Source organism: Mustela nivalis, assembly GCF_964662115.1.
Source record: "Mustela nivalis genome assembly, chromosome: 8".
Taxonomy (NCBI): Eukaryota; Metazoa; Chordata; class Mammalia; order Carnivora; family Mustelidae; genus Mustela; species Mustela nivalis.
The window spans coordinates 10421512-10436377 of NC_139027.1; the positions used below are offsets into that span (position 1 = coordinate 10421512).

Sequence of the window (14866 nt, forward strand, 5' to 3'; positions counted from 1 at the left end):
AGTACATCAGGATCTAGTCAAGCTGTTCATGGCCTCTTCCCCAGCAGCAGACAGGGTAATGCCTGCCTGTCTCTCTGTGACCCTTAGTATCTCAGCCTTGATGGTCTGCCAAAAACTACTGTGAATAAGAACATTCACGTCCCCCAGGTCAAGAAAGTCTTGCACCAACGTCCATCCCACACTCAAACAGAGGCAAGGAACACCATGAGATGTGATGTGAGAAAAATGCACCAGCTTCTTTTTTTTTTTTCTAAATTTATTTTTTATTTTCAGCATAACAGTATTCATTATTTTTGCACCACATCCAGTGCTCCATGCAATCCATGCCCTCTATAATCCCACCACCTGGTACCCCGACCTCCCACCCCCCACCCCTTCAAACCCCTCAGATTGTTTTTCAGAGTCCACAGTCTCTCATGGTTCACCTCCCCTTCCAATTTCCCTCAACTCCCTTCTCCTCTCTAACTCCCCATGTCCTCCATGCTATTTCTTATGCTCCACAAATAAGTGAAACCATTTGGTAATTGACTCTTTCTGTTGACTTATTTCACTCAGCATAATCTCTTCCAGTCCTGTCCATGTTGCTACAAAAGTTGGGTATTCGTCCTTTCTGATGGAGGCATAATACTCCATAGTGTATATTATTTACCCCAAAGATACAGATGTCATGAAAAGAAGGACCATCTGTACCCCAATGTTTATAGCAGCAATGGCCACGGTCGCCAAACTGTGGAAAGAACCAAGATGCCCTTCAACGGACGAATGGATAATGCACCGGCTTCTTAAAACACAGCTCTAGCTGAAACATACCCTGCCGTTTACAATTCCAAGCAGAAGAACTTTTCCAAATAAAACATCTGCATTCGGGTTAATGGCTCGTTCAGTTTTCGCCAAGAGCAAATGGGAAGAGGGTCTTAACTTTATGTTTATGTAAGGAACAAGCCTCTTGAGCAATTTCTTTTCAGAATAAAAGCACCATCTTTGTCCAGGGCAATTCACTTTTCTACCCCAGAGAGGGAGACGCGTTCTCACAGTTACTTACCAGATTCCAAAGTCAGTCTGAGGACTCTGTCCACCACCACCACAGACACACAACAGACAGGGTCACGACGTTGTCTGACTGGTGCGGTTACAAGGGACGGACAAGACCCTGGGGCAGAGAGCACTGGCCACAGACTCACCCAGATTTGGGGCTGGAGGAATCACACACCTGAGATGGAGCGAGAGAGGAGGGAAGAGAAGCTTAGGGGAAACAGCAGAGGCTGTTCTGTCCTTAAAGAGAAAACGGGCCCAGAACATTCTAGAATTTGGAAGACATTCACCGAGGCTTGAGGAAGGAACTCAAGGATGGTTCTGGAGAGGTAATTCAGGTTCCAGCAATGCGGTGAAGGTCAAGTTACAATGTTTGGAAAGGGGGTCCATGAAGCATTTTAAGCAGAAGGGTGATGTAATCAGATTTGTCTATGGACAGAATAGTGATTAGAATTCATGGAGCATTCCACTCTGCACCAGGACCTGTGCTCTGCTTTTTGAACACTACCCTGTTTACCCTTGGGAACGGCCTGGCGTAAAGACAAGGAACACAGGGTCTAGAAGCACCTGTGTCTGAGGCCACGCACCTGCAAGGGAACCCCAGGCTCCTGGTTCTCCCCTAAACTCCCCTAAACTCAGACCTCAGAACTGAACCCATAGGACTTCCGTCTTCAAATCAATAATTAATAAATAAATAGGTCCTCCCTCCCCCGCAAAACACCCAATAGACAACCACTGATATTCTGACAATACTCATTTCATGGCTAATTTCTTCGGACTCAGAATGTATCACTTTTGTGCATTTGCTGAAATGGACCCCATCAAATCATAAAGAGAATTTATTCTGCAAGGAAAAAAGACTAGGATAATTAAGACACATTAGTTAGCTCAGCATGAAACAAAGAAGTCACTCAAAGAATTCACCTTTCCCTAGAAGGGAAAAGAGAAAGAGAAGGTGATCTTTTGTTTTCTCCCCTTTGCCTTTGAGACGTCAGACTCGTTTTTCACATCTTAATTTTTCTGCTGATTTCCGGCTTGTTCTTGGAGGGTGGGAGGTGGGCAGTGTCTTTGCTCAAGTGCCCTGGCCTGGAGTCTGGGAGGGGGGCCAGTGCGAGCCGTAAGACAATGAGGAATGTTCTGCGTTTTTCGGAGCCTTCAACCACAGCATGACAATGGCTCCAGCTGGGCCTCTCCGATTTACTTTCTTCTTCTGAAATGTCACGAACACAGGCCATGATCATCTTTTTAAAAAGTAAGAAGATTTTAAGGCCACTGCAAAGCTGGGGCGGACAGCCGAGTGCAATGCTTGGAAAGACAAGAGGGGAGAGAGGATGGGGTCGGGGGGTGGGGAGCCCCTCCGACCTCACCGGCAGGCCTGGCCCTTCTGTCCTGATGACCAGAGAGCTCAGAGCTTTCACCCAGTGTTTGAGAGCCGCAAGTATGAATTTAGGACAGTAAGTGTGATTTTAACGTGAGCTGCGGTATTTTATGCTCTGCATGTGTATTTGGTTTCTGATCTTCTGTGGTGTGGGGGGGCATGCATGTGCATGCTCTATGGAAAGCCACCTCCAATCTTATATCTTGTGTGGAATTAGGCAGAAAGGACACATTTTAGCCCAGAAACGCCTGCTGCCTGCTGCAGTACCACTCAGGAGCCCCATTCAGGAAGCAGAAGAGGAACCACGCCTGGACACTGAGCAAGGGTCCTTGGCCCCCAAGTAGTCCTTCCTCTGAAGATAGCAAGTGTGGGGAAGGCCCCCAGGACAGTGGCTGCCCTCTTCCTCCTAGATAACTCTTCCAAAGCAGCACCCCCTACCCCACTGACGGCAACAAGCCCACTTCCCTCAATAGGGGGTCTTAGAGCGTGTGGCCACCTGTGTTTTATAAAGACAGCCTCGGTAACATCCCCCGGGACGTGGACGTTCTTCCCACGGATCAGAGAGCTCTTTTCTCTTCCTGAATCTGGGCAGGACTGTGGCTACGGCGGACGGGATGGTTATGGGACCCCCTAGGCAAGGTCATGAAGATGGTAGGACTTCTGCTCAGCTCATGTTTGGGACACCCGCTCTCAGAGCCTGGCCACCACGCTGTGCGGAAGCCCAAGGAGCCACATGCTGAAGCCACCTGTAGATGCCCTGACCAACAGCCCTTGCTGGCCTCCTCCACAAGACAAGTGATGAGCTTTCAGATAATTCGACCCGCCCGCTGTCCCGTCACCCCAGCCCTCCAGTCTCCCCAGCGGGGGCCCCAGACAACATGGGACAGGAACAGTCCTTCCTGCTATGACTTTCCCACATTCCGGACCCACGGGATCTCTGGCCGTAACACCCGGGGCTTGTTGATGACTCTTGTTGGGGTGGCTTGTGATGCAATAGTAGTGACTAGAACCCAATGGAAGGAAGTGGGGGCACCAGGTTCCTCAGGATTCTGGACTGATACCACTTGATGACTTTCAACAAGTCGTTTAACTTCTGTGGGGCTCAGGGTCCTCATTTGCAAAGGGGAAAACTGTTCAAAGTTATATACACGAAACTTTTGACAGAAAAGCATTTGATAAATAGAAGGAAACCCTACTCGAATAGGAAGAATCATTGTTTTCAAATTTCAGAAATGCCTTCGGTGAGCCAGTGGCAAGGTCAGCAGAAATCCTGTATGGCTGTAGGGGACAATGCCAGATGGGGTCATCAGGACAGGTGTCCCTGTCCCTTCACTTTTAACTGTGACCTAAAAGACAATCATGAGAATCCAGGAAAAAAGTGAGAATATATATGGGAAGCATTTCATTGTGGAGTCCTACTAACTAGGGTCGTTTTGAACATTGAATGGTATAATGCATTGGTGCTCAGGTTGAAAATAAAAGATTTCTCTTTTATTCCCAAGTTTTCCCTTGCAGCCAGGAGTATACCCACCCCAGGAGGAGACCGGGGATTCTTCTCCAGGCAAATGCACGGGGCTGGCATTTCGTAAGAGTTCAATAAATGTGGACCATTATTTCTGGTGCCATTTGAAGTGGTCTTATTTCTGTGCAAAATATTTCTTTTGGAGGAAATCTCTCTCTTGGGGTTTTTCTGGATCAATTGCTCCCTTTCTTTCTTTACCTCTTTCTCTCCTTCTCTCTCCCTCTTTCTCTTTCTCTCACTCTCCTCTGTAACTCTCTGGAGCTTTGAGTTGGTGCAACCCGCCACTGTGAGCCTCTCTCTCTTCAAACTCAGCACCTGTCTATAGAGAGTCTTCTCCGAGCTCGGCACATTCCCATGCGCCAGTGCACTGAACTCCGGTGATGAGCGATGTAGTGATGGCTGCTCCCATTTTATTTTATTATTATTATTTTTTCTTTTTTTAAGATTTTATTTATTTGTCAGAGAGACAGAGAGAATACAGGCAGACAGAGAGGCAGGCAGAGGCAGAGGGAGATGCAGGCTCCCCAAAGAGCAAGGAGCCCAATGTGGGACTCGATCCCAGGACTCTGGGATCATGACCTGAGCCGAAGGCAGCCGCTTAACCGACTGAGCCACCCAGGTGTCCCAGCTGCTCCCATTTTAAAGAAGAGAATGATGAGGCTCGGAGAGACTCGTGGTCTCATTCAGGATTTGCCATCAGAGCGGCAGAGCTTGGATGGAACCTCAGGCTTCTGACTTCCCCGGCTCCTTCCACTCCATTCCAGGATGAGGGCACAGCCCCCTCCCTTGGCTTCTCCCTCCATATTCTATTCTAGAGGCTTGAGATGATGTCATTCTGTTCTGGGTAATTTCGATTAACCCTTCAAACTCAAGTGGGGAAAGTGTCTGTGAGTTGGTTTCATGAAAGCTAGGCTCATTTTGATATAGAACCAAAATATTTTGTTTATAATGTTGACATACTGTTGATTATCAGCAAAACCTGGTTTTTTCATTATTATTATTATTATAGGGACCATCTGTGTACTCAGGCCCAGCAGAGAGGCAGAAATTCAAAACCAGTGTTTCATTTCCTACATTACACTCTTCCCCCAAAAAGAAAGGGACAGTGGGTACAGCAGCAGTGTTCGTGTCCTGCATGACTGAGCCGGGCATCCCAGAAAACCAGATGTTACTACATCTGTATGTTGTTGCTGTTGTTGTTGTTGTTTTTATCTTCCTGGAAAGAGAAAGAACGAGCTCTTGAAATTCAAATTCCCATTGACTCTGAAGTGATGAGCATATTTAAAGGCAGTGTGAGGCTGTGACATTTCCCATCGCTGCACTCACGTCCGAGGATAAATCCAGAATCACGCACGATCACGGTGTATGGGATACCCATTCATCCCCAACCACGTGCTGGGGCACGGACGCCCCTGCAAGGAGCAGATTCGGGAAAGGGGCGAGGCGCGCGATCCGGAGGCATCCACCCTCAGCCGCCTGCCTCGAGACGACTGCAAAAGTGCTAAAAGCCTGGGAACCCAGGGACACAGCCGCAGCAGGAAGGAGAGCCCAGGACCAGTGCCATGTGGGGACACAGGTGTGTGGGCCGAGCACAGCAGCAGGAGCGTGACGTCTGGGATGGGCACGTGCAGGCTCCTGCAGGCGACGTCAGCAGCACTTCCCTGCCCCTGCCCCGGAGGGAGGATGGGCTGAAGAGCCGGAGAGGCTCACACGGCCAGGCTGACCGGCAGACATCGGAGGGACGCTCTGCCGGCCACCTGCCCGTCGGAGAGACGTCTGCCCGTTCTGCTGACTGGCATCCGTGCTCCGTCGAGAACTCAACACAGGTTCCGTCCTGCGGCTCTGACCCCATTGTCTGGGGGCTGGTCCCAGGACTGGCGGCTGAGAACGCTTCCTGTCCCTCTGCTGCCCAGCTCTGTCCCTCGGTGTCTGCAGAGGATGAGGCAGGAGGGGCGTGAGAAACACGCCTGGGGTGGGAGCAAGAAAACCCCATTTTCCAGAGCTCTCGAGAGCAAGAGCGTCTTTGCTTAACATTTTTGAGCCTACCTCTGGCACTCAGAGGAAAACGAGAATGTTGCAACTTTAGAAAGATCATTTTTCCGTTTTTTCCAATCAGTTCGATGACTAGAGGCCGAGAAAAGGATACCCAGATGCTCATCCCACCTTCCCTCAAAAAAGGAATTTGGGGGCACAAGTTCCGGGGAGGAAACCAGCTGATGGATCGCGGCTCTCTCCACGGCTTCATCGGCATGCGGAACTGTGCCCGTGAGGGTTCTCTGCCTTCAGAGCGTGTCTTGTCACCCCAGATAGGTTGGAAGCTTCCGGAAGCCCGCTGTGGTCTACTTCTTTGTGCCCCCGCCGACAGGGCTTGGCCATCTGCTTGGCACCCTTCTGGAATTCCTCATTTTAGGCGACAGCAGCCCTGTGAAGTCAGTTACATAAGAGCCTCATTTTACAAATGGGAACTCTGAGCTCGGGGAGCGGCGGTCATGCAGACCAGTGCTTGTGCGTCTCGGGACCCAGCCCAGACCTGTGCCCAGACTGTGCACTGCGTTCGGATCGCAGGGCCAGGAGCACACGAGGCTGATTAATGGGGTGACATTTTCATGCCAAGGCCCTCATCGTATCATGGGCGAGTCACCTGAACTTTGGGAGGAGGATGAAAGTCAGGAGAAGCCCAAACACGTGAAGAACGGGAGTAAGGCTGGGTGCTGAGTCATTAGCTGCCCCTGGGGGCCACGAGAATGGCCTCTGCTCCTCTGCGGCCCTTCAGAGGTTGGCCAGGGCTTCATCTACCCCTCCAGCCACCCTCGGTCAGACTGTTGTCTCTTTCACAGCCTGGTCCCAGAGTGCCCACAGTTACTCTCCTGCACACAGACACCTGCAATGTCCCCAAATGCACTCTGCAATCCAGGAAGCACGGTTTTGTCCCAGGAGGGCCCCTCTGCCCCAGGGGCCCTGATAAAACTCCCTGAGCCACATGCACCAAGGAAGTTTCCAGAACTTCTCCCAGGAAAGTAAGCCTATCACAGGCCGAAGTGTCAAAAATGTCACCGCCAATACCCCTAGGCAGTCTCCCAATCTCCTTAAAGAAAATGTAAGACTTGTTTACTAAAGGAATGACTTCTACCTTTGACTTGTTTTTATTACTGACTTGAACAGGATTCCACTCATAAACCCTGGATTGAGCAGTGCTCTGCATGGGCCACAACGCAGGTGCTGCAGGCAGACAAGCCTGGCCCTCGAGAGCCCCCTGTGTCGCAGAGGATCACCGGGCAAGCATGCTGTCAGCTACTTTGTGCACAACACACCTTACGGGCCCAAGGCTGCGGCTTCACTCATTGCATATTCATTGTCTGATAAAGGCGGTGGAACAGGAGAAAGTAGGGGATGTTGCTGTCAGCGGCTCTGAGTTCAAATCCAGATTTTGCTAACTCAGAATCAGTCCCATTTTATGACCCAGGAGGTCATGGTGGTTTGCGGGATTTGTTCTTAGCATGAGACCTTTGAAGTGATGCAGGCAAGAGTGTTCACAGAAAGCAATCCAGTTTATGAAGGGCTCCTGGTAAATAACTGACAATGGCTGGACGTGCCTTTCTTTATAGCAGATTGTAGCTCAGAAGCTTCTAGAACAACTATGGTTTCCACGGAGCTGTGAGTGAAGTCCATCCTCTGTACTAAAACAGCTGGCTAATGAAGAAGGCTATACCACAAGTGGATTTTTAACTTGGGTAAAAAAAAAAATGGTCTCGGGAACCTAATCTTACCATTATGGTGGCAAAGAATGAATGGCGTGTGTGGCTGGTGGCAAGTCCAGAAAGTCACAGCTAAGTACTCGGCTGGTGTTTTCACCACTAATTCTATGGTTTTGCCAGATTTCCAATCAGTGTAGATTTTGAGTCTGCTTCTGACCCTATTTGCCTACAAGCCTTGTGATTTTTATGATGTAACTTTGAAGACCCCATGAATTCTGAGAGTTTCACATAGAATGTCACAGCAAAAATACAAGTGTGAGTGTGGGTGTTCGTGGGTATGCGCCTGTACCTAGCGTATAGGAGGTGATCTAGAAGGGGCAGCTTGTGTTACGAATTAATCTCCACACCACATGCGGCATTCCAGTTGAGGCAGGAGACTGGAAGGAGACAGGCCAGCTGGAGCCGCGGGTCTCACTGTTGGGAGAGGCACAGCTGGAGTCTAGTCGCAGCAGCTGGACCAACCGTCGACCACCTGTCAGCCCCCCTCCCTGTCCCTGCTGAGAGAGGACATGTGACTATACTCTAAGCCCATGCTCCTCACAATGGGGCCCTGACCAGCAGTACCAGCGGCACCCGGCAATTTTTAGAAATGGCAATTCCTGGGCGCCTGGGTGGCTCAATGGGTTAAGCCTCTGCCTTCGGCTCAGGTCATGATCTCAGGGTCCTGGGATCGAGTCCCGCATCGGGCTCTCTGCTCAGCAGGGAGCCTGCTTCCCCTCTCTCTCTCTCTGCCTGCCTCTCTGCCTACTTGTGATCTCTGTCTGTTCAGTGAATAAATAAAATCTTAAAAAAAGAAAGAAAAGAAATGGCAATTCTCAGTGTTGACTTGCTAAATTGGCAATTCTGGGGCTAGGACCCTCTGACTTTGAAGCAGCCCCCACGGGGTTCTGACGCACCCTTCAGTTTGAGAACGGCTGATCTCTACACAAAGCAACCCCTTCCTTTGAGAGTCGCCAAGTCTCATTCACTTGTTCATGACCTATTCACTCAGCACGTTTTTATCCAGCATCTATAATGAACTAGATACTATCATAACCACCAGGAATGAATTAAACACAGAAACTAACCCATCTTGGGAGGATTGGGAGGAAGCAGTGGTTCCGAGCCAAACTCAGGAACCAGACTGCCCGGTCTGCATCTCACTAGCTGTGGGAACTGAGCGAGGGACTTGGCATGATCACGGTGCCCATTTCAAAGATTTGGTGCAGATTAAATGTGTGTAAAGCCCAGCCTAGAACACAATGAACCAAGAGGTCAAGCTGAGTTAAATCAGGTCGCAGAACAAGACGGGACACACATCTCCGCTAAGACCTGGGAGAAAGCAGAAAAAAGGATCCAGGACACCTTCGTCGTGACATTCAGCAGAAGTCCGGCTCCTGATCCAGGTAACGTAAGAGAAGGAAGTACGAACGCCGCATCTCCAGTCCAAAGCGGACAGGTGGGAGCGAGCGCTCGGGGGCCTGGGAAGCGGCGGTGGGGGTGAGAGTTCACGGGGAGCGAGGACCTGGCCTCTCTGTGGGAACGCATCACTGGGAGAAGGTGCCAGAACCCAACCCATGAGCCAGAGCCCAGGGCGTGGCGAGAACCCAGGGCAAGGAGGCAAGGGGAAGTCAGGCACAGAGTTCAGAACCCTGTGGCCCGCAGGGAGGGGCTGGCTCTGCAGGCAGCCCCGTGGTGTTGGAAGCCCACCGGATGGGGGGGCACGGGAACACTGTGCCCAGGGTCACCATGGGGCTGTGCAACCAAGGCTGCGGGCCAGCTGTGGAGGGGGCACGGCTCAGTGCCCCCTCCTGAACTGTAGTCCATCTGCCTGTCCAGTCCAGCCAGTGCTCCTCCTCTGAGCCAGAGGACCTGTCTGTCCCTCTAGTCCTGGCTACCAAGGCTGTCAGTACTGTCCCCCGTGGCTGTGTGCATTCAGGAACTAACTTTGAGCATCTGAAGACCAGGACTCTGATGAGGCCCCTGGGTGGCTCAGTCGGTTCAGCGTCCGACTCTTGATCTCAGCTCAGGTCTTGATCTCAGGGTCGTGAGTTCAAGACCCACACTGGGCTTCATGCTGGGCACAGAGCCTACTTAAAAAATAAAATAAAATAAAGACCAGCACTCTGAGTATAAAGAAACCAGCTACCCTGTGTCACCCGGGAGGTCAGAATGGACAGAATGCAAGTCCCTGGGTGGCAGGTTTGCACTCACAAAAGGAGGACATGTCCCTGAATGGAGGCTTTGCACCTGCCCTCAGCACAGATACCGTCCTGGGGCTGACTGTGCTGTGTTCCAGAAACCCTCCTGGAGACGGAAGGAAGTCTGGAAGGTGAAGAAGCTTCTCCACCCGGAACACATCGACGATCTCTGCTCCCTTTCTGCTCAATGAAGGCAGCTCTGAGCCCCGCCTCTACCCATCATATCCTGTTTCTGTCACCCCAAAAACACACGGCGGTCACTGGGATGTTGAGAGACATAATTATCCCATCAATTTGTCAGTGAATTAGGAGCCAGCAATCCATTTCCTGGGCCTCCTGTTGAGTTTGAATAGAGGACAGCAGGCTCAGGCCAGGAGAAATTTGGCAGATCTTACGTGGGGCCTGAAGCTAGGCTCAACACCAACTTGGAGAGACTGAGAAAGGCGGAGGGGAAGGTGTGTGCCTCCGCTCCTAGCGCTGAGCGCGGGAGGAACAGCGAGTCCCCTCAAACCCGCTCGCTGGGGCCCTGGGAGCCAGACTGAGCGGGGGAGACGAACGTGAGACAGCCAGAAAGCAACGAAACTTCCCTGTGCACCCTCGTTCATGAGAGTAACCAGAGACCATATACCAGGGACTCAGGGGGGACAGACAGCCTCAGGAGCGGACAGTCAGGGGTCCCTGTATAGTAGAGGACAGACAGCTGCCAGGGCCGCCACGGTCCCTGCATCCAAACAGGCTGGGGGAAGGTGAGGGGCAGGACCCTAAGCCCAGTCTGGGGGGGGGGGTCCCAGACAAGCTCCCAGGAGAAGGCAAAGCCTCATCTGTTCTGGAGAACGAGACAGAGACAAAGAGGAAGACGTTCCAGGTCTGGAGAGGCACTCGGGGGAGTGTGGGCTGGGCCGCACTGCCTGTGGGTGGTTCGCAGGACATGGGGCCTCACCCGGTCCTGGGAAGCTGGACAGGATCAGTCCGGGAGGTGACACTACGGCACCAGCGGAAGGACGCCCCCGCACCAAGTTCCCGGCTGGAGAGCCGAGCCAAGGCCCGCGGGCCCGTGGGAGGACAGAGGCGGGGGGGGGGGGGGGGCTCCTGCATACCCAGCTCCAGCCTCGACGGGACAGAAGGGCGACTGAAAGGCTGACCTCGTCCCAACTGGCAAGAAAGACACAGAAAGGAAGGAATGAAGATTCCCAGAGCCTAGAGAGATGGTGTTTCCTTATCAACGTTCATAGCAGCCAGACAAAATGACTAGGGAACAACCCTCCGCTGCTAATTTTCCGATTTTAGGACATAAATCCATCTCAGATCCCAATCTCTGTGGCCCATCAGGGCAGTTTACTGTGCCTGGTGATGAGCCTCGTCGGTAGCCGGGATGTTTGCCTGGAGGGTCCCTGGTAAACAAGTGACATCTAGCCTGCCCCAAACCTCACCTACTCCAGGAAGGCACAACCAAACCGCTTGTGCCTTCAGGGCAGACTGTAAGGTTAGACCCGCAAATTTCAACCATAAGTTTCCAAGAGAACTCATCAGGTCCTGCTGGAGGTGGGCAGGGGCCCGGCTTTCTCTGAGCAAAGCCCTGAACTCCCTGTACAGAGCCTCAGGCAGGACTTGCCATAATTGTGCCGAAGACGAAGAGGGAGTTCACCCTCCTTCCTTCCTTCCTTCACGCAAGGGGTGACGCTGGCGGGGGGGAAGGAGCAGGAACTCACAGGGCATGCGTGGGGTACACGGGAAAGAAGAAGAAGAATCAGAGACGGCTGGGTTCAAAGTCCAGCTCTCCAGCTTGTAAGCTCCTCACCTGGGGCAAGTCAGGTGACCTCTTGGCGCCTCTGTTTCCTCTTCGATCTGCTTTCACAGAACATCCAAACTCTTATCAGAAGATAAAAGCTTGGGGCGCTTGGGTGGCTCAGTCCGTGAAGCCTCCGACTCTTGATCTCAGCTCAGGTCTTGATCTCAAGGTCGTTGAGTTCAAGCCCTATGACGGGCTCCCCGCTGGGTGTGGAGCCTACTTAAAACATTTTTTTTTTTTAAAGAATAATAAAAATAAAAGCTTTGTATTACAGCAAGAAGAGAGTGTCCAAATCTGTACCATTCCCAGGATTCTAGAGCAGGACGGGCTCGTGCAGAACTTCATGAAGCGAAGGCACTGGGTCGGCTGGAAGGCTGTGAGCTGCATTCATAGGCCAGGCGACGCTCTTGACCAAAGACCCATGCCGGAGAGGAGTCAGCACCACAGCGCCGAGGCCCTGCAAAGAGAAGCAAAGCCCTCTTTGCTTTGGGCGCAGGGGGCGGGGGGGGGGGACCCAGGCAGAGCACAGGCTGCAGAGGACACAGCTGACCAGAGTCTTGCTAGGAGAGTCTGAGTGAGGAGATGCCCCCCATCCACCCCCCCGCCCTCTGCCAAGTGAGTGTGTCACACACACAGCAAGAGCGTGAGGCCGGCCCACCTGTTCTCCCGGGGCTCCACCAGACCGAAGGTTTCGACAGGCCTCTTCCCAAGCAGCCTGGAGTGAGGGGCTGCTCCTTACCAGTCCTCTAACCAACGGTCCTGGTCGTTACATTTTGTTAGAAAAGAAAATTCAACCGAGTAACTCCGATGATCTGATTGGCTTTATTAAGTGAGTCACAAAGCAGACGGCCTTCCCTCTCACAAGTACGAATCCAAGGTTTTTATACGAAGGAAGGTAGGGCAAGAGGTTATCAGCAAAAGAAAAGAAAAACTGATCCAGGCCAAGTCCCCTTCCCTTAAGGAGGAGGGAAGAGGATCTTACTGGGGAGTCACCTCACCTTCCTTTGAGGCCGGGAGAGCCCATGTGACAGATTACCTCAGTGGCGCCAACCAGAAAATTCCAGATGGATTGGCTTGGAATTCCAGGCCTGGAGAGGAAGACACCACAATGAAGTCTTGCTTCGCTGTCCCGGAAGCAAGCGACTCCACGTTGGGCCTGTAGCTTTCTTCCAAAAATCTGCAGCAAGAAGAGCATTTCCTCTGGAGGTGGGCAGGTGGGCCACCGAGGGGACTCCCTCCAGTGCCTCCCTTCACCTCCAGCTTCGCCCCCCTGAACCGTCTTTATGGCAGCAAAGGCCCAGAGAACAGGGGGTGCGGTTGAGATCCACAGCCGGTGGGGAGAGAGAATGTGAAATGCACTTAAAGGAGTTTCTAGCACACACACATGTTATGGACAAGACCATGAGGAGCGTGTTGGGGTTTTCAGAGCCACTTTGGGCAAAAAATATGGAGAATGATGTCCAAAGGCGAGGGCAGACAGAAATTCAGATGTTTCAGCCCAGTTAGCTCAATGTCCATTCTTGGCAGAAATTTGTCAACAGGGATCCGCCGGATGCAAGAGTCTGTTCGGTGACACTGTTGCCCGTCCCACCTCAGAATTGTGCTGTGGGCAGAGTTAAGCTTATTTCACCCAAACACTTGATAAGCAAGATGAGGAAGGAGGAGCTGCGCAGTGTGCTTGCCGGTAGCCATTCGCCCCGTGGAGCCGTCCCTCGCGAAGCCAATTTGTAGGAGAGCAAACCCACTTTAGTCACTCTCACAGGGAGAGCTACGAGTGGGTTTTACATGGCAGCAGCTTTTGCCTCAACAGTCCAACAGAGCTGTTCAACAGCACACTGATATCCTTCGAGAGTGAGTTCCCCATCACAAGGAGTAGTCAACTCACACGTTAACATCTGTTAGAATTGCTCAAGACGTGAGCATAGTGTTGGGGGTGTAGAGTGACAAGACCCAAACTCAAGGATCTACTTGGCTCAGTACCACCTGTGTGACCTTAGAAAACTGGCCTGAACTCGTCTAATTCTTGGCCAACTTCTATGTCAAATGAAGGTAATTTTTTTAATAGAGAGGTTGCGAGGTGCAGGAGGTTGTAAGTCATAAATTAAATGAGATCATGTCCATAAAAGCATTTTATAAACGAAAAAATGCTGTACTAATGTGTGTTATCATTAAGATTTTAGGAGCTCGGAAATAAAGGACTCTTGAGGCTAGTAGCATTTCGTACAGATGGCAGCATTTGATGCTGGCACTCCCAAACCCGGCTAGAAATAAAGCGCCGTGAAGCATGTCCCGCCAGCCCGGCACGCCGCGCACCGATGATTACTCGCATTCCTCGTTCGGTTGTAATGGTTATTTTAAAGCATCAGGGCTGGGCGGGGCTATCAGCTTGCAAGTTGGCATATTTTTATTTTGACCTATTCCAAGTTTAAAAAATGATATATTGGATGCTCTCTAGGTCCAGACACAGTCTCTGAAATTCCCCCACCTAATTAAAGACGTTGACAGATGGAAATGAGTTTCAGGACATTGGACCCCCAGCTCAGTGCTGGGCTTGGAGCAAGGTTGTCGGGCTGTTCCTGGGATTTCGGTGGGGAGAAGGACGCCGAGCTTTCCTCTTTCTTCGTCACTGGGGCTGCACAACTGGCCAGGGCCTGCTTCTCGGCTATGCCTTTCGGCAACCTGCCTTCATTCCCGTAGAGAGCACCAGCTGGAAAAGTCGGTTTCTGGCATCTGGAGGCGTGAATTCATTATTGTGCACTTTCTCTTTTCTGGTGTGAGTCAGTTCTGTGAGAATTTGTTGAGCAACTACTCTGTCAGGGTCTCTTGGGAATAAGACTTGAGCCCAGCCCTGTCCCAACACAGCACGCTCCAGCCCTAAAAGCCACCACCAGCCCATCACTGCTGTCCGTTCCTTCCGGTCCTAGCACTTCGCCCGGGGACACCGTGCGGGAATCAGGCCTGAGGACACAGGTGAATTTTCCCCCAGTGACCCAGTCTGTTGCTCCCTCAAGCATTAGGGATGCCCACCAAAAAAGGACAGCCCAATTGAGCAACTCCTAAGGACACTTCCAGTGCTCCAAGATATTGCAGATCTGTTGCTGAAGAATTAATTCCTAAAATATCATCATACTATATGGCAAAGAAGCTCCATTTGGGGTTCTGTCCCTTAACTCGCTGAACATCCTTGGGCAAGCACTTGGTCCCCCAATT

The 14866-nt window shown here is 51.6% G+C and overlaps 2 long non-coding RNA genes across 2 annotated transcripts; both read right to left on the bottom strand.

Annotated features, from left to right (window-relative positions):
• Positions 1–238: 238 nt before the first annotated feature.
• LOC309872117 lies at positions 239–3819 on the bottom strand. The gene is made up of 2 exons (XR_014315675.1): positions 1043–3819; positions 239–727 (listed from the first exon to the last, which is right to left on the bottom strand). It is a non-coding gene; the product is annotated as an uncharacterized lncRNA (long non-coding RNA).
• Positions 3820–4356: 537 nt separating this feature from the next.
• Positions 4357–12188, bottom strand: LOC309872116. Its single transcript, XR_014315674.1, has 2 exons — positions 11666–12188; positions 4357–6354 (listed from the first exon to the last, which is right to left on the bottom strand). It is a non-coding gene; the product is annotated as an uncharacterized lncRNA (long non-coding RNA).
• Positions 12189–14866: the final 2678 nt, after the last annotated feature.